Below are 25,349 nucleotides of genomic sequence, written 5' to 3'. Positions count from 1 at the left end.
TTTAGTCTCTTTATCAAGCCCCAAACGACGTGTAGCCCTTGTCGACTCAGCGTTGACGAAAGCAACCAGCACGATTTATAAGGCATCAGGAGCAAAACTTAGTTAAAGGCCAGTTTCCCCTCCACTGATTAAAACAGGGTTTAGCCCAATGATAAGCAGCCAGTGCCCTGGACTCAGCTACAGCGGACAGGTGGGCAGGACGCTGTCCCCAGCCCACCTCCCTGGGCCCAGCTCATGGGACACCCGGTAAGCTCTGCTGCCAGGAGAGCTGGGAAGCCACCTCTTTATGGGTTGGCACAAACCAGACACATTTCATGCTGAGTCAATTTCATCAATACTTTTCTTGCTCTGGAAACTCGGGGCGCTGAGAGAGAGCAATGCCATGATACACAGCAAAGCAGCTTTAAATTCTAATGAGCTTCTCTGTGCTAATTAGTGACTTTGCTAACGGGAAGCTTTCTTTGTTAGAAAACACACCCTTGCCTTGAAGTGACACTAAATGCCAGCTTTTCCTCTCCCAAATGTATCTCCCTTCATCTTTTATTATCAAGCCAAAAAGGGAAGTACTTTGTTCCTCTCGCCCTGTTAGAACTAACAGATTTTTTTTTTTTTTTTTAATTTAAGTGTCTAGCATTGCATCGTGCCTGGTAAAAACTAGAAAGTGCAAATGATCCATTTCTCCTAAATCCCACCTGTCACCCTCTTGGCAGAAAACGGTCCAGGGGAGCTCTGGAGAGTACACGCATCGCCCAGCCACTTCTGGAAGAGACACAACAGGGTGCCCCTCCCGCCCCCTCCCATTTCGCGGTGAGATTTGGTAATTTGCAAATTGAGCAGCCATCATTATTTTCCAAGGAGGAAGCAGAGTCTCTCCTCCTCGCTAGGAGAATGTGACCCAATCATTTATCTTGGCAACGCATGGATTCTAGAGCACTTGAGAATTCTTAGCCATAAAGCTGATTACTAACACAGGGAGGATGGTTGGAAAGAAAAGTCTTTCTAATCTGGGAAGGAGGGGAGGGGAGGGTGAAGGAAAGAAGGAAAAGACATAGAGCTCACTAGCGTGGTTATCAGCCCAAATCGGAGCTTTTTATGACTCAGAATTAGAACTCGGATACGTAAGTGGAATTCTTCTCCCTCTCACTTTTCTGCCTTGTTTTCGTCACTCTCCGTCTGGGTCTCTCTGTCACTATCTCCATCTCCGCTCTTCTGTCCTTCCTGAGTACTTGATGAAGATACCCTGCCTGGAAATAATTGCATTCAAACCCCTGAGTCCCACTTAAAAGTCTTTGGGTCTGATCAAGATAAACCCCATCAGGCTTTTGTTTCCACTCAAAGTGCCCCATCATTTATTAGAAGAATTAAAGTATCAGTTTCTGTTTAAACATTAACAGGGTGATGCCAAATATTAGTCAGTTCCTAATAATTTTGAGGGATTAAAAAGATAATAAAAGTAATAGTCCATTACATTACCTACTTCAGCAAGATTATAATGAACGTAATAAATTCTGGATCAGGGTTATAACAACTTCCATCTATTTAAAATGAATTTGTAGGGTTACTTTCATTAACTATGTATATGGGGAAAATGATCTGACATATTACTTTAAAAGAGCTGTAAAACCGATTAGGAGAAAATATGCTTTCCAGACAGGGATGCCAGCCTCCAGGGACAACTGCATCCATGAGAAGAGGGGATCCAGCTGCCGAGACAGCCCGATTTTGTCCTCTTTGTGCTGCCCACTCGCTACTCCAAAGAAATGATCAAAAAATCAGCATTCATCAGAATGAACGAGGGTGAGGCAACCGTTTTTTATTCCCGTTTCTCCTTTTTTTTTTTTTTTTTCCTCTCCTGGTTCCCCTTAATGAACCAGGGTTTGCTCAGGGAAGTTCTCTGGAAGGAAATAAACCCAAGGCCAGCAGCCCAGCCTAGCTTTGGGGCCCCCAGGGGAAAGCTGCCGCATTAAAGGGGCCCATGCCCTCATCGCTGGAGGAGACAGGGAGCGAGCTCTTGGCTGCACCGCAGAAATTACTGCTGCACCTCCAATGCCCGCTTCATTTATCAATTTCATAGCAGAAAAACCCATATGACTGCCTTGTTCGCTCGCTCGCTAAATCTAGTCACAGAAAGCTCCCCACCGCCAGTCAAGTGTGTTACGCGGGGGGCCTGGATAAAGTAACTTGAAATACCACTAATGATTTATAGTTAATTGAACCTCTAAGTGATTACAGCGGCAGGAATGAATGGCTCACACCCGGCTCGTTCCCTCGCCCACTCAGCCCAGCAACTCTGGACAGCCGGGGCCGGGGCGGGGCGGTGGGGGGGGGCTTCCGCCTGGGGAAGTCAGCGAGGACCACCGGCAGGCTTGAGGCTTCCTCCCTCATCGCATCCCCCAGCCACTCGTCTGGGTCCTGGCTAAATTGCTCTCGCTTGCAGTAAATGACTCCATAAGCACTGTATCAGACCATTGATCCTTTTTATTAGATTACCCAATTGTAAGGTTAATGCATTTGCATTTGGCAAACGAGTCGGCCAGCCTGAATCCCACACGGGGATCGGCGTTTCAGTGGACACGCAAGGAGAGCGGCTCTGTCAACACATTGATTTGTTCGTAGCATCAGCGGATGCTGATGGCCTTCCTCCATCCCACCCCTCCCCAAAAGAAAGTGCCAGGAGCGTGCACTTCCAGGGCTGCATCTTCCCCAGCAGAAGCCCCCCTTCACAGCCAGGAGGCTAGCACAGCTGCCCACCCCAGTACTCGTGTTTCTGGAAGAAGGAAGGGTCCCGCAAAGGTTTTCTGTCACCTCAGAAAGGGACGGAGGTGGGCAGTTCACCTGGGACCAGGAATCTGCCTGCTTCCTTTAAAGGAGAGAGAACCACGGCTCAAAGCAGTGACCAAGGACACAAGCTTCAGAGGCCAAAAGTTCTTCTCTTCTGAACATGACAGAGTCAGACAGGGGCAGCCATTTCTACCTAAGTTTCTATAGGCGACGTGAATTTTTCTTGGTTTTTCTAAATGCATTAACCAAACACCACTGACGTAGTCCACTCTTGTAAGGATTTTCTAGCAAATGAATTTACAAGTTGGAAAAACACACTTTGTTGATCTAACATGAGCTCTACATCGGAGTGTATAGCTATGGTTTGAGGGAATTAAAAGCAACCCAGAGAAATCACCCCCAGAAAACCACATTCTTTTATAGATGGAAAAACAGAGACCCAGAGAGAGAATAAAATTGACCCGAGGTTCCCCAGGAAGTTCATGGAAAAATCTCCCCAGTCTCCCACCTTCCAGATCAGCCTCTCGTAAGAGGTGGCTTTGAGGCTGTGACAGTAAAGAAATAGTCTTTTTATACAAATGGCCTAAGACACAAGCCATATTTCATATTCAGCCGCACAAACTAGGTCTCTGTCTGAATTGTCCTGTGGAGTAAGATTCACTGTAAGTACTGCTTACAATATGGATTTGTTCAGCATCTTGCCTCTGAGGACGAGGAAGCTGGTTTCGCTGTTGCAGTTCAGTTCACTCTTTCTACCGTTCATGTTCCATAGGTGGCCAGGGGGATGGGAAGCAGCCCATCACGTGGAGTCAGAAATCAGGGGTTCATTCCCAAGCTCAGCCACTTAGGGGCTACGTTATCTGTCTGAGCCCCAGTGTCCTCATTTGAAATAATCCTTCCCTTGCCAATTGCTCTGAGATGAAATGGGATAATACGTTTAAAAATGACCAGCATGGATGTGGCCCTTATCCATGTAGAGCTCCTTATCCATAAGCTCCCTCCCTCCCAGTGTCATAGGAAAATGGTAATCTCCTGAGCCTTATAGGCAGTAACTGATCGATGACAGGTAGCTAGGGACAGCTCACACCAGTGAACAGAGCTGCTTACCTGCCTAGCTCTCTCCTGCTTTGTAAAAGAGACACAGACCCTTGCCCAGACTCTTACCTCCCTCCCCTGCTGGAGGCTAGAGGCTGAGCCCTCTTTGAGTTGCCACTCAGATCCTCCCTGAGTCTCAAATGGTAAGGTCATTGTTAAAACAATGGTCTTAGTCACTAACACTTTTAGAGCCCTCTGTCATTTATCAGGTGCTTTTTACAAGCATTTAACCTCATCTAATCCTCCCAACAACCCCATAAATTTCAAATGGTTATGCCCACTTTACAGACACAGAAACTGAGGCTTACAGAGGCCCAGGGACTGTCCACAGTGACACAGCTGGGAAGGGACAGAGCTGGGGTTTAAGGCTATGCCTGTCAGACTCCACCATCCGTGGTCTGTCGCTGTGCCCCCCTCTTAGGACTTGCAGTATCTTTGGGGCAGGGGACAAACCAGAGTTCAGCATAGACCCTGGCTTTTCTTTCACTTTCTTCCTTACTATTCCATTAAGCCACCAGCCCAGGGACAGGCTGTTTGTCCCAAGGAAAATTGAAGCTTCAGATGTGATGGGGAAAAAAATGACTGAGTGAGCAACAGTTGACCTTGGTGAGTTATTGAGAAAGTGCCGAGGTGGCAAGGCAAGGTGGTGACAGGGCCCTGGGGGCCCTTAGGAAGGGACCTTATCTGATGGTGAGTGTGATGCGGGCAGATGCTCCCTGGAGATAGTTGAGGCTGGTCTATCTGGCAAAGAGGACAAAGACAGGCCCCAGCTGGAATGGGCTATTTGTCCAGAAAGTTCCCAATGTTAGAGTTTGGTGCCCTACAAGCTTTGGGCCTGAGCAGGTCGAATTCCCATTCCCCATAGACCAGAGAATCAGCTGCAGCCTCTGTTCTAAGAGGACACACAGAATACCAGGATAGGGGAAGTGGGTGTCCTGCACAAAGTGGCCTGTACAGACGTGGATAGACTCTAAGCAGGCCTGTATTTGTCTGCACGGCTGGGTGTGTATGTGTGAGTGTGCAGGCACGTGACTGAGTGTGATGTGTGGGACAGTGTTTCTGTGTATAATTGTGTCTCCAGGAGAGGATGATGTTGGTGAGCATGTGTGTAAGTGACTGTAGCTGGGCACACGGATGTCCACGGGACTGTCTGTGCATCTATGTAGGTGTTATGTCTCCCTGAGAAGTTTAATGGTTACAGCTCAGCAGAGGTGAGGGACGGTGGGAGAACGGTTGGCCCATTCAATAGAAAGGTGACCATTCAGAGAAGTATGGGCTGCAAGACCAAGGAGGGAAAGGATCCTTTAAGGAAAGGATTCTCCCTAAAGAGAGTTAAGGAGGACTGCCTGGAGGAGGGGGTGTTTGCTAAACAGGACCTTCTTCCTGAGTTTCTGATGGGATAGGTCTGAACCAGAATTTTGAAAACCTCTATTACCAGCTAGAGGCATATTTAGTCTATTGTCCCCAGCACAGAAATGAGGACATCGCCCAGGCCACACAGCATGATGAGCTAAAACAGTTAACCAGGCTTCTCCCTGGAAATATAAATGTGTGCTCCCCAGCAGGCTCTGTGTGTATGTGTGAGGAGACAGGTGTACACAGGACAGCCTGCCGGTCGCCTCAGACTCTTGGACTTGGGGTTTTCAAGTATTGTCTTAGGTGTTTCCTAGCCTGGCCTGACCTGGCTTTTCACGTACAACACAGAAGGAAAGACCCTTGCCCAGCACTGGGCACTGGCCTGGGCCCTGTGGTGACTCAATTCCACTTCCAGCGCCACCTCTTACGGCCGCAGGATTTGAGACCAGCCCTTTCAGCAACGTGACCCTCAGTTTCCTCATCTGCCAAGTGAGGATGATTATTCCTCCCATACCTGAGTTACGCACGTAGAGACTGGAGTCCCGACCCTTAGCAGTTGTGCGACTTCAAGCACATCACTAAGTCCTCTAAGTTTAGGATCCTCATCTGGAAAACAGGGATAATAACAGCAAATGAGATAATGTAAAGGAAAACACTTTACAAAAATTTTTTCAGTAGCATTTGCGAGAAGTCACCTGTGAGATGGAAAACCTCAGCCGGATTCTCAGTTCTCAGCCCCATCTGCCTCCACTGCCTGGACATTTCTCTGAGAATCTGGGCCTCTGAGTGTTGTCTTCAGGAGGTAAAGAGACCTAGACAGGGGCCTGCAGGACCCCAAGGACAGGAACGCCCAGGGATGGAGTCCGCTGGCCAGAAGGCACTGGCCCGTAGTTCCCTGGAGCCGCGCGGCAATGATTCAGGAAAAGGCTGACAAGGATATTAGCAGTGTGGGTTTTTTTTTTTTTTTAATCTTGAGCCCAGAGAAAATGCACGGTCAGGAATAAAGGCGCCCAAGAGAACAAGGAGAAAGAGAAATAATCAGAATTAGCCAGCGGGCGGGCAGCAGGAGCAGGGGTGACCGAGCCCCACCGAGGGCTGGGAGCCCCTGCAGGACCCCTGGCTCAGGAGGCGTCCAGGGAGCGGGCAGGCCCGGCCAAGCGTACAGGAGGGATGTTGGCTGCCCTCGCCAGGACCTGGGCCGACTGGAGCCCAGCGAGCAGACACAGTGGAAGACAAAGAAGCCAGCGCCAGGTGAGTCCGGCTCCTCCTGGGGCTGCCGTGCACCCTCTCAGGCCCTTTCAGCCACAAGGTGGTAGAAAGGGTCCCAGCGAAGGGTTTGAGTTCTGTGCTGGCCATTGTTCACAGGGCTCTGGATGTGGGCATCGGGGTTGGGGGGTAGCCAAGAGGCTGCTCAGATACTGCAGAAAGGCTGCAGAAGCTTCAGCAAGCAGGCCTCCGTGACCCCCCGTCCTCCGCCAAGGCTAAAATGAGATGAGGATGACAGAGACCATGGCCCAAGAAAGTCACTGGGGTGCTTTCCCTGGCAGGTGGACCTTCAGTAACGATATTGCAGGAGGTGGTCCCAGTGCCTGCGTTAGGAGCAGAAAGGAATGGATTTTGATGAGCTGGGGCAGAGACACCCCCTTACATGGGCGGTGAAACTGACTGACGTCTTTCCTAATGGAAACCCGCTCTTCACAAATCATGTTAGACTATCAGATTGCTTAAGAAAAAACCCTGTCCCGAATGTGTGTTTGTCTGTGTGTGTGTGTGTTGGAGGAAAGGTCAGAATTAATGCTTCCACCCCTGATTCCACTGCAGATTCCAAATGAATGGAGTATAAATTAATGACAAAAGTGTGTGCTGTCCTGGGAGTGAGACGCTGCTCCACACCACCACCACCCCACCCCCACTCTGTCCTCGGGCAAAACGCTTCCTGGCCCCGAGAGTCTTTTCTACAAATGTGATAAGGAAAACAGGACTGCAAGTCCCCAGCTCACCCTTGCCACGGTGGCAACCCAGCCAGCCCAGCCTTTATACCATGAAGACCTTCAGATGGAAGCTTTGGACAGTGTCTGAGTTCATAGCCCCATTATGCAGTATTAAATTTCGCATGTATGAAAAGCGTTCATTTGCCGAACGTAACATTTACCACACCACAGTTTTGGTAACATCATTTTGGCCTTTCCTCCCCCAGTATTTTAATACATCAGCAGCCTTGATAAACGAAAGCATCAGGGCCTCTGTCACACTCTGATCTCTGAACCCCATTCCCAGTTCCTATAACGAAGGTTTCCTTCACTCTCAAGTTTCTAGAAGAGAGGTTCCCGTCTGCCAATCTGAGGTAAATCAGGATCTTATAATTCGTGTGAAATATAGAAGGGGAAGAGGGTGTGTCTCCCTGGAGCCTTGCTGATAGTCCAAACCTCTCTGCACAAAGCTCTAAATTACACTTCCTGACACCGGGAGCCCAGCACGCGTTCCCGAGAACCTCTGGGAGCTCTTGACATTACTGTCTCCTGCCAGAGCTGCCCTGTCTCAGGGTCAGTAACTGAGCAAATGCCCTCTTGCTTTTATACTCCTCCCCGGGATGCCAGGTCCTCGCAGCAATCATCTAGACCTCTCACCCCTCGCCCCCGGCAGCCCACTCTCTATGGGTCACCTATGTGAACATCAAACCCAAAGGACAGCCCCCCAAATTTAATTTATTTCTACCTAAACAAGTTCTTTTATCATAAAGCAATAAATTTGTCTTGGTGCTAGCAATTTGTTGCGGGTGACATAACATTGCAAATTGATTAATCGCTACTGTACACAGCAAAATGAGAAAAGCAAGGAATTATTATGAATAGCGTCCGTCTTTTACGGGAGGGATTCATTATTCAAAAGTGCTCACTGGTGCTTACATGTGCCCTCGGTGCAGATTACATCCATTTGCAGACTTCCCACATCATGCTTACACAAATCAACAAACGTGCATTTATTAAGACATAGAATGAAAGCTATTTAAAAGTGAAAAATGGCCTTTTGCATTCCTTTTCTTCAAGGAAGGCAAATCTGGGTGGGACGTTCCTGGGAAGCGGCCCCGCAGTGGTCACGTGAGTGTCTCCGGGTTCTGTGCACCCTGGCTCACGCAGGCGCTGCCAAATCTGCCTGCTCGGCCAGTGTCAGAGCAAGATCAGAAATACCCCACCACTGGTTCTGGAAGCCTTGCTCTGGCTCAGGAGACTTAAGTCATCACTTCCCACTGGGGAAGTGCAGCTGATGGGAGGGCTCAGTTCTCAGAAATGAGCCTCCTTACGGCCCCCACCCCCTGCCCCAAGGAGGAAACAAATATTAATTGAGCACCCACTCTGTACCAGACACTATCCTGAACGCTTTATTTGCATTTAGTAAGGCAAAGCCCTCCACTTCCCTGAACTTCATACGGTTGTTGTAAAGACCAACTGAAATAACGCATGCACATTAAGTGCACACAGGTTAGCTGTGATTGCTGTTATAATTTCATTTCATCACTCTCAAGGTCAGTATTACTGTCACCATTTTACAGGGGGGGAAATTGAGGCTTAGAAAGGCTGCAAGATGTGTCAAGTCACACAGTGAGTAAATGAGCAGGGCTGAGCTTCAATTTAGGATCTGGCTCCAAAGATTCGTGCTCCTTTTCACTAAACCATCCCCACAGCTCTCTCTCCTGGGAGTCCTAATATAGTGTGTTTGCTTCCTCTAATCTAACAGAGGAGGTCACACGCCATCCACATGGCAACCACCCACTCTTTCCCTTGAGGTGCCCGATGGGATGTTTGAGAGGGTCTGGAGATTTCATGACCTCCTCCATCTCTTCCCCTAACTGTTGTCCACATCCTAGAGCCCGGTCTGTTTCTAAGTCTGGTCCCTTTCTCCTCCATCCAACTGTCCCATCCTCAAGGACTCTTCCTAAAGGAAGTGCATGACTCGTCCCAGTGAAGGCTGACGGGCAGCTCACAGCTCTCGTATTGATTATTCCTGCTGAACTCATACTTTGTTTAAAAATAGCCTGAGATCTCAACTTTCATATTCCAATTAGATTTCAAAGCAACTTTTATAAAATGAGAAAGGCTTCATTATTTCTCTGTTGCTTTATAGAGCCATTAACCACTCCCCAGCCAGGCTAAAGGCCCTTCTCATCCCTGTTATCACCCATCAGATGAGAGTAGTTATTCATTCTTTTCCGAGAAACCTGCCCCCAAACCACAGACCTGTCTCCGGGCGCCCAGGAGCCAGGGGTGGTCAGGTTATAAGCCTGGGCGTGTGGCTGGAGCTGTGAGCCTGTCCCAGTGAAAGCATCTCACAAGACAGTGTTTCTCAAAGGGTGTTCCTCAAACTGTTTTGCTGGGGCTTGTAAGAGTTGCCAATTCTGGGCCTCCCCCAAACCTGCGGTAGAATCATCTGGAGGTATGGCCTGGCAGTCTGAACGTTTGATAAACTCCCTGTATGATTTCTTTTGCCTGCTACGATTTGTGAACTGTTGCCCCAAATGCTTCCCAAACTCCCTGCTCAGTTTTTGATGCCATCAGATTGAATCATTGTTTCCTGCGAATTTTGGTTGACTCACTGATCCGCCCCATTTTGTGTAGGAGAGACACAACCTAAAAGGTGCTCACTGTCTTCAGGCCCAGCTGACTCCCATCCTAGGTCCCTCAGGGCATCCCTGGGCTCCCAGCAGGACCAGTGTACCCAGGCTGGGCTAGGCCATGGGTCACCTGCTGGATATATTCCATAAAGCTGTTCAGTCTGGGGCGAGGAGAGAGCAGACTTCCAGACAGGATGGAAGTGGAAAGGGCATCTCCATGCAGTCCTGGGCTCTGTTTATAATGATCAGAGCCCCAAAGTTCTCAAGTACTTCTGTTCCTAGCTGTTATTATCACAGCCTGTCATTATTTTACGTGCCCTTGAGTATAGTTCTCACACCGTAGTACACATCAGAATCACCGGAGGGGACTTTGCTAAGACACAGACTGCTGGACCCCCTCTCTGATCTTCTGACTCAGTAGGTATGGGGTGGAGCCTGAGAGTTTGCATTTCTAACAAGTTCCCAGGTAATAATGCTGATTCAGGGACCAGATTTTGAGACACTAGACTCTAAGCTCCATGTTAAGTTCCCTGGATCCCCAGGGTCCAGTACATAGTAGGGACGCAATTTCTGTTTGCAGAATGAATGAATGAGTGCGTAACTGATGGAGTAAATGATATGAATCCTCTAACTGGGACTCCTCACGCCGCTACACTTTGTCTAGGTTACCCAGCATCTGCCAGACATCTGTAGGAGCGCCCAGCAGGAGTATGTGCCCTGGGACAAGGCCGAAAGCTCTTAACTGAAGGTTCTTAACTTCAAGACAGGCTTTGTGGCTTCCCACACCCACAGAAACAAGCCTGGCTCGCCTAAGAGGTCAGGAAGCTATGCAGGGGATGAGACAGCGCATTCCAGCCTTGATGAGAGTAACGGTGATTCTCCCCGCCTTGAAAAACGGGCCCTTCACTTCCTAGCTGGGTGACCTCGGGCTTGGCCCTCAGAATCTAAAGAGTCCCAGTGTCCTCACTGGTGAAATTGGCCCTGATCATTATCTCCAGGCTAACGGTGAGGGTTTAGTGGGGCTGTGCATGAAAAGAGCTTAACAGTATCCTACAGGTTTGGGGAGCTTGGTCAATGTCTGTTCCCTCCCTCATTCCCCACAATCCCCAACCCCTGTGAAATGACTCCCCGAGATGTTTCGGGGAGTAATGAATTCCCTCATTTCAGCTAAATCACCCGTGATCCTGGTTTTGTGGAGACGTACGATGGAACATGATAAATTGTTTTAAGCAGAAGCTTCATTCAAATATCCATTTCCCTGTCAAGTTAATTTTGTTTCGATGTATTTTCTAGTGGGTTTTGACTGGGAGCATAGATAGTACATAAACAGGAGAACATTATGTCTTTGGCTCGTTGTCTGAGTAATGGGGAGCTGATGGCATGGGGGAGGGAAGATCTAGAGATTGTAAAGGACCAGAAGCCCCACTCCCCAGCCATGACGGGGTGGTAACCTAGCTCTGAGGGTGCATTTTAGGTAGCCTGTATCTGTGTGCAGGACATAGCAGCACCAATCAAAGGGCTGAGTTCCTCCAGCTGGGAGCATATTTCCTGGCAACACCCAAGAAAGTAGCCTTGTATACAGTCTCTGTATCCAGCCAAGGCCTCCAGTGCATTGTCTCACTTCCCCTCTTAAACCCTAAAGACTTCAGGGTGTATTTCCGAAGAACAAGGACATTCTCTTACATAATCACAATATAATAGTCAAGATGAGGAAATTTACAGAGATGCCATACTATTATTTAGTTCATGGTCCATATTCAAATGTTGCCAACCCTCCCATTAATGCTGTTTATAGCCATTTATTTTCTTGTCTCAGGGTCTGGTTCAGGAGCACGTGTTACGTTTACTGGCCGTGTCTCTTCAGACTCCTTCGGACAGTTCCCTTCTCTTTGTCTTTCATGACCTTGAAATCTTTTGAAGAGTTTTGACCAGTTATGTTGTAGAAGGTCCCTCAGTTTGCTGCTCCTTGATTAGATTCAGGTTATGAATTTGGGGCTGAAACAGCACAGGAGTGATGTGTCCTTCTCAGTGCATCGTATCTGTCCCATTCTTGGTGATCTTGACCTCAGTCACTTGGGTAATGTGGTGATCCCAGATTTCTCCATGGTAATGATATTATTTTCCCTTTGTTATCCATAGGTAATTTGTGGAGCAATGCTTTGACATATGTAAATTTCCTTGTACTCATTCATTTTAGTCTCTATTGATGATTCTCGCCCGAATCAATTATTACTCTGATGGTTGCAAAATGATGGATTTTTCTAAATCCAACACCTTTTTTCCATTTCCCACTTCCCATTCTACTGTAAGAATACAGTAAAAAGAGCTCTCCCTCCTCCCATCTATTTATGAATTCATTTTTTGATTTCTGACTCTATGGACTCAGAGATTCTTCTTTTATTCGATGTGTTATAATCCATTGCTATCATTATTCGATGCTTGAATTGCATGATCTCTTTTGATCCTCGTGACAATTGGGTGATATTATCAGAGATGCCAATATTTTCACTTTGGGTCTTACAGCTACATCTGCGGGACCCTGCTTCCTGACTCCCAGGCCCAGCCTCTGTCCCTGGATACGCTGCTGTTTGGGCAGCTCCCTATCGGCTCAATGTCCTTGCTGGGGAGACAGGAGACCACACATAGCTTCACCAAGCCCTGATTCTCCAACCTCCCTTCCAAGCCCCATGGGAATGGGCATTCAGGGTGGAAGGAAGCCTGATTCCCTCAGCACTCTCTTCCTCTGTTTGAGGCAGCTCAGTCGGAGGCAGGAGGCCTGTTACCTAATCTGTGAAATGGGTCAATCTACTGGGACATCATTGACATCAAGCTCCCAGGAACTCTTGGCACGGGCCGCTTTGTAAATCAGTGAATCTGACTGCCTGAGCTTGGCCACTCCTGAGTTCACCATTCAACAAATATTTGCTGAGCTTCTACTATGTGCCAGGCTCTGGGCTAGCCTGGAGGTACAGCAATGAGCAAGTTAGACAAGGTACCTGTTTCACAGAGCTCACATCTGACTGGCGTAGATAGCAATCAAATCATCCCCCAGGTAAATATCCAATGACGCAGGTATGAGGCCTCCGCGAGGAGGGATCATTATGTTGTGAACATGTCTAACAGAGGACTTTGACCTTGCTTCAGGCGTCAGAGAGAAGTAGTCAAGTTAAAATCAATGGATTACAACACACTCTATCTGAGGCTTTTACTCAAAGCAGAGAAGAGGGTGCTGAGACTCAGATTGGTTGAGTAACTTACCCAGGGCTGCACAGTAACAGAATGCAGATTCACATCCAGGTCCACTGACTCCCCCGCCCATGTTGTGCAGCTGTTTTGCCAAAATGGTTTCCAAAGGGTCTCCAAGGATTCTGGGCAAAGGCCCTGTGTCCATCTGTCCAACTTGGCAAACCTTGTCTTCACTGTGGCTCTGCAGGACCCTGCTAAGTTGCAGCAAGGAAGAACTGACTCTCTGTTAGGCCCAAACGTTCTCTAAATCAGGGGTTTTTTCTTTCTTTTAAGGACTAAAGCTAGGAAAATTGACTAAGCCTAAGTATTAAAACAAGGGGAGTAGGTTCAAGCTTACCACGCAACATCAGAGATCTATAATTGTGCACCAGGCCGTGAGCTAAGCATAGAGGGAGGCTGAGAGTCACCCAGATGGGTCCAAGGCCAGAACCCATGCTCTTTACCACAGCACAGGGCTGTCTCCCAAGGGATGTCCATCTGTCTGTCTCTCTGAGCCCTCGGAGCAGCCAGGCAAATTCCAGGAGGGAGAAAGGAAGCCCACACCTACCCTCACTGCTCAAAGCATCGGGAAGAGTCAAGGTTGGGGCAGCTCAATCTTATAGTCGCACGGTCCTATGCTCAGCACAAACACCCCCAGCCTCCAGGTCTCCTCTGGCTGGCCTTGGCCGGTCCTGGCTTGATACCTGATCCCCCTGGAAGCTGACACCTCAGCTTGAGAGGGATCAGAACAGATACAGCTGCCGCCACGGGAGCCTCAGCCGACTTCAGGGAGAGACTCTGAGGACACTGGCCTGTGAGCTGTCCCCCCAGCTCCCTCTTTTATTTTAGCTCCACACCCAGGAAGATGTGTGTATAAATTCTTGCATAGAACAATAATGGCAGAAAAAGAAAAAAATTCAACTCAACTAACTTGGCTAAGTTTATACAGCTGGGAAACTGGGCTCAAAATTCAAGTTATCTATCTGCAGAACTTATGCATTTAACCTTCTCTTCAATGAACCACCTTCCGATATAATCAGGTGTAATATGCACACGTCCAGTGCCTGACATATAGTAGGTTCCCCATTGTATTTGTTTAATGCATGGGTTCAAATGTGTATATGTCTGTGTTTGTGTGTGAATGAAAGTGTTTGTGTATGTGGGTGTACAAGCTGGATGGCATATAATGCAGATGGCTTGAATTGCACATAAGGCAGAGGTCCTGAAGTTATTGCAGGAGATGCAGTAAAATCAGGAATAAGGGTTATTTCCTGCATCTCAGTTCTTGTTTTGTCTCATGCTTCTCCCTCTGGGGACAAGGGAAAGCATAAACACTGTTCAAATCAGTTTAGGACAAGGAGGTGATAGTTAAAACCCACCCTGGGCACGGCAGGTTTGGGTCCATTCTCCTAGCGCATGCACCTTGAGGAAACTGAAAGATCATAGGATCTGGAACCAGAAAACCCTGCTTCACCTCCCAACCCCATCACTTACTTGGGTTTAAGTGACCCTGAGCAAGTCACTTTGCCCCTCTGAGCTGCTGATCCCACGCCTGGAAGCGAAGATGATCATATGTACCTCTCGGCATTGTTATGAAGATAGCGTATAAGGAAAATTCCCAGCACAGGTCTGATGCATAGCAAGCACTCAGCTTATGTAAGGTCCCTTCTTGCTCCTTGCAGATAGCAGCAGAGCTGTGATAGTAAAATCCTCAGGGGAGAGAAGGATGACGGTTCTCAACCTCAGCTGAACATTGAAGTCCCTGAAACCTGGACCCCACCCCTCAGAGGCTTTGATTCACTTGGCCTGGGTGGTTGCCTGGGAATCAGGGCTTTTAAAAGCTGCCCAGGTGATCCTAATGGGCAACCAAGGCTGAGAATCTCTCGTCCATAGGGTTTCCCTGCCATTCATTAAATGCCTCATGGGCTCTGCCACTAGTCTGTCTGGTGTCTGCTTTGTCAGCTCAAGTCAAGGCAGAGGGGAGGAGGAGGAAGGTCATCCCACCCGAGGCTAAAACCCTCTCCCTTGAATTGGGATCTGGATTTCCAGATCAAAACTCGAGTGAAATAAGTCAGACACAGAAAGACAAATATTATATGATATTGCTTATATATGGAATCTAAAAAAAAAGGGTACAGACGAACTTATTTACAAAACAGAAGTAGAGTCACAGATGTAGAAAACAAACTTATGGTTACCAGGGGATAAACTGGGAGATTGGGATTGACATATACACACTACTATATATAAAATAGATAAGTAATAAGAACCTACTGTTTAGCACAGGGAACTCTACTCAGTGCTCTGTAATGGCCTATATGGGAAAAGAATCTTAAAAGAAAAGAGTGGATATATGTGTATGTATAGCTGATTCACTTTGCTGTACAGCAGAAGCAAACACAACATTTTAAATCAACTCTATTCCAATAAAAAAATTTTGTATGAATCCAAAAAAAAAGAAAACCTTAAGTATCTTAACCTAACAATAGAAACTTTTCTGTGTGTGACTGTATGGATATACAAGGTGTTGTAAGATAGAAACATGACGTCTTAGACATACATTTAGCGAACAGACTTTGCTAAAGAAAAAAAAAGACCATTAGACTAAATTATATTTAGTATCTGCTATGTTCCAGACACTTGACCTCCCATCCTCCCAAATTCTCTCAATAATCATTGTTCACAATACCCTCTTGAGTGTGCTAGGGCCAGTAGGGGTAGTTATGTAGAATATGGGGGTATTCTCACCTCTCAGGCTTAAACTCCTGCTCCTTTATACCTAGGCTTCTCCACAGATTTCTGAGTTGTTTTGGAATTTGCATGTAAAATAAAAGCTTCCTACATAATTGAAATTATGGCCAATTGACCGTGAAATGGAAGAGTGTCTGTGACCAATGAGGTGTTGGGCTGGGGAAGATGTTGTGCTCAGAAACGGGGCCTCCGGAGCCCCAGGGCTTGTTCTCTGGCTCCGGGAGAGGAATCCTTCTGGAACCTTCATGGCTCCCAGCCAGACCCCCACCCTGACCTTGGTTCTTACTCTGGTAAGAAGCAGTTTTGTCTTTAGCGCCACATTATTCTTTTATAATCTTTTCTCTCTGGGTTGAGAATCTTTCGAGAGGAGGGAATTTGAAGCAGGAAGGCCCATGTGGAATATCTCCTCTCTCAGGCCATGACTTGGAAAGCCAAGGACTTTCTGAGCCAGACTGGGGTGTGGGGTGCCCAGAGGGAGGGAGTGGGCAATGATGCCAGAAAGGTAGACACAGCCCAGTTACAGATAAAACATTTTAACTTTGGGGAGGCAGTGGAGAGGCATCAAAGATACTGGAAGAGGAGTCATATACAACCTGTGTTTTACAAAGACTGCTCTGCAAAGAGGACTTGAGGGGGCGCAAATAGAGGCAGCGGGTCCAACCAGTCAGCTTCAACAAAAGCCTAGCAAAGTCATCACGTTGGTATGGACAGCATGACGATGAGGAAGGGGATGGAGGAGACTGGGACATGACTAACGGGAAAATACGAAGGGAAAAACAACGAGTGCTATGTACTAGCCTCACAGCACTGGGAGGAGACACTGTTATCCCCATCTTGTTGAAGGGGACAGTGAGGTTCAAAGAGGTTATGTGTCTTGCTAATAAACGGTAGAGCCAGGAATTAAATACATTTCCAGATGCGTTCTAGAAATGTTAATGAATAGATGACTGAAATATTAAGACAAGGGAGGGGACAATATTTTACTCTGATCAGACCACACTCAGGGTATTGCATTCAATTCTAGATCCACACTTTAAAGAGAGACTTTGTTTAGCTAATGGAATATATACAAGGAAAGGTGATGTGCGTGGTCAAGGGGCTGAAAACTATGCTGTATAAGATGAAAGTTCTGAGGGTGTACAGGCTGAAGAAGAGCAGAGGTGGAAGGCATGTGACCCTACATTCAAATATCCTGGGTCCTCTTGGAGCCCAGGGAGTGGGCAGGAGCAAACTTCTACAAGGATCAGCAAGGGCCAAAGTGGGCATGTTACAGACTTAAGCCTTTATCTTGAAGGCAATGGAAAACCACTGACAATGTTAAGCAAATGGTAACACGTTTTCAGTTTCAAAAGATCACTCTAGAGGTGGATCCAGGAACACCTTATTCAATAAAATTGTATGTTTTCTTCATATGTATTCCAGTACATATCTTAGTGAGTTTATTACTCAAGATATCCCATTATTGTCGCTATAGGTGTAAAATCTTTTTGTCCATTATTTTATCTAACTGGTTGTTGGAATTTTGGGCTTTTTTTGTACATTTATTCCATATCCAGCCACCTTAATGAACTCGTTTTATTACTTCCAATAGATATTCTAGTTAATTCTTTTAAGTTTTCTAGGATGATAAAAACATCTTCTGCAAGTAATGGCAATTCTCTCTTTCAATATTTGTAATTTGTAATTTAGAAAATTACATTGCCTCATTGCATTTACTAGATTAAATTGTCTTATTGCATTTACTAGAACTTCTAAAACAATATTTGATATAACAATTATTTGCATAGTGGACTTTTCCCCTTATCTTATTGCATTTGCTAAAATTTCTAGAACCGTGATTCTCAACTGGGGATGATTTTGTCCCCTGGGGGATATTTGGCAATATGTCTGGAGACATTTTTGGTTATCACAATTAAAGAGATGTTTCTGGCCTCTACTGGGTAGAGGGTCATTCTTATCTTAGTCTTGATTTCAATGAAATGAAATTTCATGGTGTTTCACCATTATGTATGGATTGACTACTTGTTTAAGGCTAAAATTTTGTTGAGTAACGAGTGGTTAAAACTGTGTTAACTAAGATTTTAAAATCAGAAATAGATATTGAGTCTTATCAAATGTTTTTATAAGATGATAACACTTTTTTTTTACATTTGACTTGTTCTTACAATTATAATAATAGACTCCTTGGCTCCACTGACATTACTTTAGAAAATCATTGACCATTGTTAAATAAGCAAATCCCTGCTGCTTATCCCACTGCAGCACATTATAAGGCATTGACCATGTGAGAAGTAGCTTGGTTACAAATTAGTGTCAGTAATTTGTAGTGTCTGCCTTTGTGGCTTTCAATGGGGACTCATGTGAAGCCACTATTTGCTTCCTCTGGTTTATAATGACTAAATACAGATACCATGAGCCTCTCATTGGCCTCAGCTCCTCTGAAGGATGACTGCTAACCTCTTTGCAGTCATCTCGGGATTCTCAGTACCACAAAGTGAATTTTTCATATACAAGCATACTTCATTTTACTGAGTTTTGTTTTATTACACTTCACAGACTTTGTATTTTTTACAAATTGAAGGTTTGTGGCAATCATGCCTCAAGCAAATCAACTGACACCATTTTTCTGATAGCATTATTTTTTATTTAAGGTCTGTACATTGTTTTTTTAGATATAGTGCTATTGCATACTTAATAGACTACGGTATAGTGTAAACATAACTTTTATATGAACTGGGAAACCAGAAAATTTGTGTAACTCACTTTAATGCAATATTTGCTTTATTGTGGTGGTCTGGATCTGAAACTGCAATATCTCTCAGGTATAACCATACTATAGAGACAGACAATATTGGGGTAGACAATCTCAAACATTTAGTACATTTAGTACAGTGGTATGTTTATGTAATTTTAAAATATGTTCACATTGAAACTGTAGGCTCAAAATGTTTTACATAGCGGAATTCACATTCAAAATATTTGGAAGAAATTGGATTATCAATGATAATAATTTTCTAAAGAGATAGTAAGGTTTAATTTATCAGCATTCTAAAGAAAGTAGGGGAAGCAATTTGGATTCACAGGGGCTGCTAGTCTGGAAAGAACCCACAAAAACAGGAGCTCTATTTCCCAGGGTCATATCGTCTATGGGGAGGATGAGCTTATGCAAAGGAAAATGAAAATAGAAGGTGAGGGATGCGCAGAACTGAGCAATGAATTCTGTGATCCTTCCACTTGGCACACCCAAAATCATCTATGGAGCTACAAAATCTAAAATACTTGACTTAAGTGGAGTCTCATGGAAACCTGTGGAAAGATCATACAGACTCGGGAAAGGAAGCCAAGAGGAGGTGAGATTGGTAACTTTTAGGGAGCATCTGACAGACCTAAGACATGGAAATGAGGCTGGAAATATTTTACCTAAATCTCCAAGGGTCAAGGAAGCCTTTATTGCAATAGATTTAAGTGAAATATACATAAATATATTTATATTTCTGTACTCATCAATATCCTTACTTATATTTTTATCTACATGATCTGTCAAAGAGAAGTGTATGAAATGCCTCTGCCACTACTGTGTTTCATCGGTTTCCTTTGTATTGCTGACAGTTCTTATTTATAAATTTTAATGTTATGTTATTTGGCACATCAAGATTCATGACTATTTTTTCTTATTATGGATTGTTTCCATTTTAAATAAAATTATTTTAGTTTAATGCTTTTTACTTTGAATTTGATCTTGTCTTTCTATGTCATTTTGATGTAGGGGTAAGTGTTGTACAAAATTTGTAGGTGATTTCTGTTGTTTACTTGCTTGCTTGAATTCAGTCTAAAAGTCTGAATTTTGTATTAAAGTTTATTCTATTTAAAGACTCAGAATTCTAGTTCTTATTGTATTGCTATCTTATACTTTCTGGGTTTTGTGCTTTTCTTGCCATTAGTTATATTTTCCATTGGCCTAATTTTTAAATTTTGAAAAACCTTTAAAATATAGAAAAGCACTAGTAACAATATATCAAAATATTCCCATAAACTCTGTTCTCTTTGTTTTTCTTTTCTCCTCTGGTTAATTGAAGAGTATACCACTTTCTTAAGTGATTGTCTTTTCCTTGTAAAAACTATGCTTGAATCTGTACTTGTCTGTTCATCAGTGTAATGAAGTAAGTCAGTTTTGTTGACTCACTCCTAAGAAGAGTGAGTCAGCATTTTAAAATTTACCCCCCGTTCCTTCCTAACCCACTTTCATGTTTTCATTGATATAATCTAGAATTTTTACACTTTAGGTCATTAATGTTTAATTTTATGTTTGTTTATATTACGTTCCTCTTTTCCAAGAATTGTTTTTAGATAATTGCTTTACTAAGTGACTATAGTTATGGTCCTTAAAATAACATAATACATTCAGTTGTATGTTTAACTGGTTTTAATATTTACTACCCTGACTTTATATGTGGATTTACTCATTCTTGTGTCTCCCTCAAAGTGGAGTATATCTTCAAGGATTCTATTTGCTTTGTTTTTGTATTTTAGGATGAGCTCATAAATGATACACTTTTGCACATACATCTTTCTGTTGTCTTCACAAATGAACAACTTGGCTGAGAATAGTGTGGTTTTGAATCATAAACTTTTCCTCTCAAAATTCCATAGATATGGTCTTATTGTCTTGTAGCTTTCAAAGTTACAGCAAAATCTGAAAGCAATCTGATCTTTGTCCTTTATAGTAAACTGTTTTCTTCCTGTATGCCTGTAGAGTTTGTTTATTAATTCATATATTCAACAAATATTTGTTGAGCACCTACTGTGTATGAAACACTGATCTAGACACAGCAATGAATGGAACAGATCAAATCTCTGCCTTCATGGAGCTGACATTCTAGTGAAGGGAGACAGATGATAAACAAAATGAAGGAATAAAATATACAGCTTTTCTGAAGATGACACATGCTAGAGGGAGGATAACATTGAGGAAGGGCATAGGGAATTGGACACGTGACAGTTTTAATAGGGTCATAGGGAACGCTTTATTAGGGTGATATTCAAGTAAAAACCTGAAGGAAGTGAGGGAGCTAGTCATATGGATATCTGATGAAGCACATTCCAGACAGAAGGAACAGCATATGGAGAGACCCTGAACTGAGAGCATGCCTGGTATATCCGAGAAATAATAGGAAGTCCACTTTGACTGGAGTAGAATGAGCAAGCGGGGAGAGTAGAAGCTGATGAGATTAGAGTTGCAATGGAGGTCAGATCGTATAGGGTCTAGTTAACTTGTTTATGTACAAGTCAGCCTTTACCAAGCTGGGGTCCCAAGGAAAATATGCACTGGGCATTGCTACTCTCTAAGAGGGAGATGTGGTAAACAAAGTTTCCCCATTAACTTGTCTATGGAATCCCTCTAAGATACTTAGGTTGTTCTTACTCTAATTCAAAAAGTTACATGCACCCCAATGTTCATAGCAGCACTATTTACAACTGTCAAGACATAGAAGCAACCTAAATGTCCATCGACAGATGAATGGATAATGAAGATGTGGCACGTGCGCGTGCACACACACACACACACACACACACACACACACACACAGTGGAATATTACTCAGTCATCAAAAATGAAATATTAACATTTGCAGCAACAAGGATGGACCTAGAGATTATCATACTAAGTGAAGTCAGAGAGAGAAAGACAAATATTATATATGATATTCCTTATATGAAGAATCTAAAAAATAATAAAAATGAACTTATTTACAAAACAGAAACAGACTCGCAAACATAGAAAACAAACTTATATAGTTACCAAAGGGGAAAGGGAAGAGAGGGATAAATTAGGGATATGGGATTAACAGATACACACCATTCTATATAAAGTAGATAAATAACAAGGATTTACTGTATAGCACAGGGAACTATATTCAATATCTTGTAATAAACTATAATGAAAAATAATCTGAAAAGAATATATATATAAATATATGTAGGACTGAATAACTTTGCTGTACACCTGAAATTAACACAATATTATAAATCAACTATAGTTCAAAAAGGAAAAAAGAAAGAAGATAAAATACTTAGGCTTTTCTTAAGGTTGAGAAAGTCTTCTTCTAATTCACCTTCAGTTGTTACTTTATTTGTTGTTCTGGTCTCTTTTAAAATCTGTTTTTCATTTTGAAAGGTTTTTTTTTTAATATTTTAAAGTATTTCATATATAGAAAAGAATATACCCAATGATCTCTTCTTTATGAAAAGCAATGATCTCTATGTTGGAGCACTGTTTTCTGCTTTCCATATATTTATTCTCTGCTTTTTTTCTTTATATTTTGCTAGAGTTTGTCAAGTTTATCCAAGAGTTCTAATTCCAAGTCCAATGTCTGCCTCACCTATTATTAGTTCAAATGCACAACTAAAATAAATTTAAAACCATTTATTTTGTGATCATATTTATATGATCACATATAAATACGTTTTTTATATTAGGTTTTCTTTTGTAAAAAATAATGGCTAATATTTATTAAAGGCATGCCTCACCCCCAGATATTCTGCTCAGAGTTTTGTATGCTTTATTTCATTTACTGCTCAGATTGACTCCTTGAAGTAGGCACTAGCTCCACTGAACAGATAACAACACTGAGGCATATAGAGATTAAGCGATTATTGGCTCTACTTTCTGCATTGCCAGTTCTGCTTTGTGATATAGCTAATGTTGATGTTAACTTTGTTTCTTTAAATTTAGTCTTTTATTTATTATCTCATCTTCCATTTTATTTCTAACTCCTCTCAGCTTGCTCCCTTCACATCTCATGTTGGTGTACCGTCAGCTCATTTTTCATTTCTTGTATCATAAGCTGCACATTTCCCTGCATTTCACTGAAAAGACCGATTTAGAAGTGTTCTAAAATGATCTTCAGTTTACTATAATCAGTGTTTTTCAAGTTCTTTCCCTGCATTGTGCACACTGTGTTGCCTGTTTTATGATGAAGACTTTCTCAGATTTCATGTGCTTCTTGTTTTTCCTCTGAGTACTCATCCTTGAGCCGAAAAAAAAGAAAGAAACAAACAAAAGAGAAGTCAATCCAGACATAAGATTTGTCTGGTAAATAAAATGAGATTTTTCTCTGGTCCCTCTTCACAGTCCAACCGGCTGCTGTTTGAATCACTGGACCCACCCAGTACATATGCCGGAGAGCTGGCTCATATGGCATTCTCTCATCCTCTCTCCAACCTTCCAGTGTTTTCCAGTCTTGTATTTACTATGACTCAGCTCATGGGGAGTGAGACGCTCATGAACTGGCCAAGTGGTCGTGAGAAGGTCACGTACTCCTGAAGAAGCTATGTAAAGTGTAAATTCAAACGCCCACCCCTGAGCTCCCATGTCTGTCCCAGGGTCCACTCCTTCCCAAAGCCAACGTCACCTCCCAGGATGTCCATCAGCCACCCTCACGCATTTCCACCCCAGTGGCATGACAGTGCTGGGAGCCATACTGGTGGGAGAGTATTGCTGGGGGGGAGTGAAGGCGTTGAGAACTCTGACCTCCTTAGAACAAAATTCCCACGGAGTGAGGATGGGGAATATGAGGCTGCCTTCCACCTTATGTGGCTCCATTTTCTGCCTCAAGACTTTATCTGACTTTTGGTTAGTGGAAATTATATATATTATATATATATACATTATATATATTATATTTATGTGTGTATATATATATATATATAATTAACATTCCAGGATTCTAGTGCTGTTAAACATGGCAATATTTGTGTGTTTTAATAAACATTTCCATGGAAAAGTAGAGAAGACGAAACAGGCATGACCAACTCAAACAGAAAGAGGCAAGCAAGCTCAGCATGGGAGATGGCCTGAGCTTGCTCTCTGCCCTGGCCTCCTCCAGCCCTCTGGCCTTGCCCTTCTTCAGCCCCAAGCAGGACAAGGAGTCTCTGACTCCCATCAGAGACAGGTGTTGGAGTTATCAGCAGAGTACAGTGGTTGAGAATATGGACTCTGGAACCAGTCTACCTGGGTTCGAATCCCAGCCCCACCACTTACTAAATAAATGACACAGGACAAATTATTACCAAAAAAGAAAAAAAAAAAATACTGTGCCTCAGATTTCCCACCTGTAAAAATGGAGATAATGATAAAACATCTGACTTTCATAGGGTCATTGTGAGGAGCAAGTGACGTAATATTTGAAAGGCACTTACACTAGCACCTGGCACATAACAAAATGCTATGGACGTAGGTGACGGATTGATTGATGGATGGATTTAGAGTGGCCAGAATTGGTGACCCATGGGTTCCTGAGGTTTGAGCCAACTTTTCATCTCCAGGATCCTTCATGAGTGGGATTTAATGAAAATAACAACCCCCAGGCACCGAGGATTTCTTTTGTTCCAGACCTTCAGCACTTTACCCGCATAAATCATTTAATCCTCACAACAGCCCAGTGAGATTGGTGCTATTTTTACCCCCATTGTACAAACGAAGCTTGGAGGTTTCACTGCTATTAAGCAGAGGAGCTGGGCTTCAAATGTGAGAAGTCTGAAAGGCAGAGCCACCTCTGTTTGAAGAGGAAAGAGACTTTGGGAGTTCAGAGACAGGACACTCCTTTATTAAGAAAGTTCCAGGACTTCCCTGGTGGCGCAGTGGTTAAGAATCCGCCTGCCAATGCAGGGCACACGGGTTCGAGCCCTGGTCCGGGAAGATCCCACATGTTGCAGAGCAACTAAGCCCGTGCAACACAACTACTGAGCCTGTGCTCTATAGCCCGCAGGCCACAACTACTGAGCCCGTGTGCCACAACTACTGAAGCCCACACGCCTAGTGCCTGTGCTCCGCAACAAGAGAAGCCACTGCAGTGAGAAGCCCATGCACCACAATGAAGAGTAGCCTCCGCTGGACGCAACTAGAGAAAGTCCGCGTGCAGCAACAAAGACGCAACGCAGCCAAAAATAAATAAATAAATAAATTTAAAAAAAAAGAAAGTTCCAGAGCAACTTAAAGAGCCCAAAACCCAGCACAGATCTGGTGCTCTGCAAATATTTGCTGGATATCTGTAGAGGGAAAGATTTGCCCATGACCAATGATTCTCAACTGGGGGCGATTTTGCCCCCCAGAAGCAAATGTCTGGAGACATAGTTTGTTGTCACAGCTACTGGGGAGCTGGAGGCGCGGGGTGCTACTGGCATCTAATGGGTAGAGGGCAGGGATGTTGCTAAACGTCCGTTAATGCAGAAGGACCGTCCCTCACAGCAAAGAACGATCCAGACCCACGTGTCAATAGAGCCGAGACTGAGAAAAGCAAGGCTTTGGGATCAACTAGATGTGTTCACCTTCCCCTTCTATCTCTGACGAGACAAAGGAAACTAGATACCCCCGAATGCTTTAATCCCCCAGAAGGAATCCACGCCTTGTAATTTACCTCTGTAAATAGGGCTCTCTGCGTCTCTCAAGAGTTCAGTTCATCGCATTGTTCCATATCTTTGGGACAACCCCAGAACTGCGCTCGGAGACAAGGAATTGTGAATTTCAAGAGTG

Source organism: Balaenoptera physalus (genome assembly GCF_965194825.1).
Source record: "Balaenoptera physalus genome assembly, chromosome: 16".
NCBI lineage: Eukaryota > Metazoa > Chordata > Mammalia > Artiodactyla > Balaenopteridae > Balaenoptera > Balaenoptera physalus.
This window is presented reverse-complemented; position numbering follows the sequence as displayed.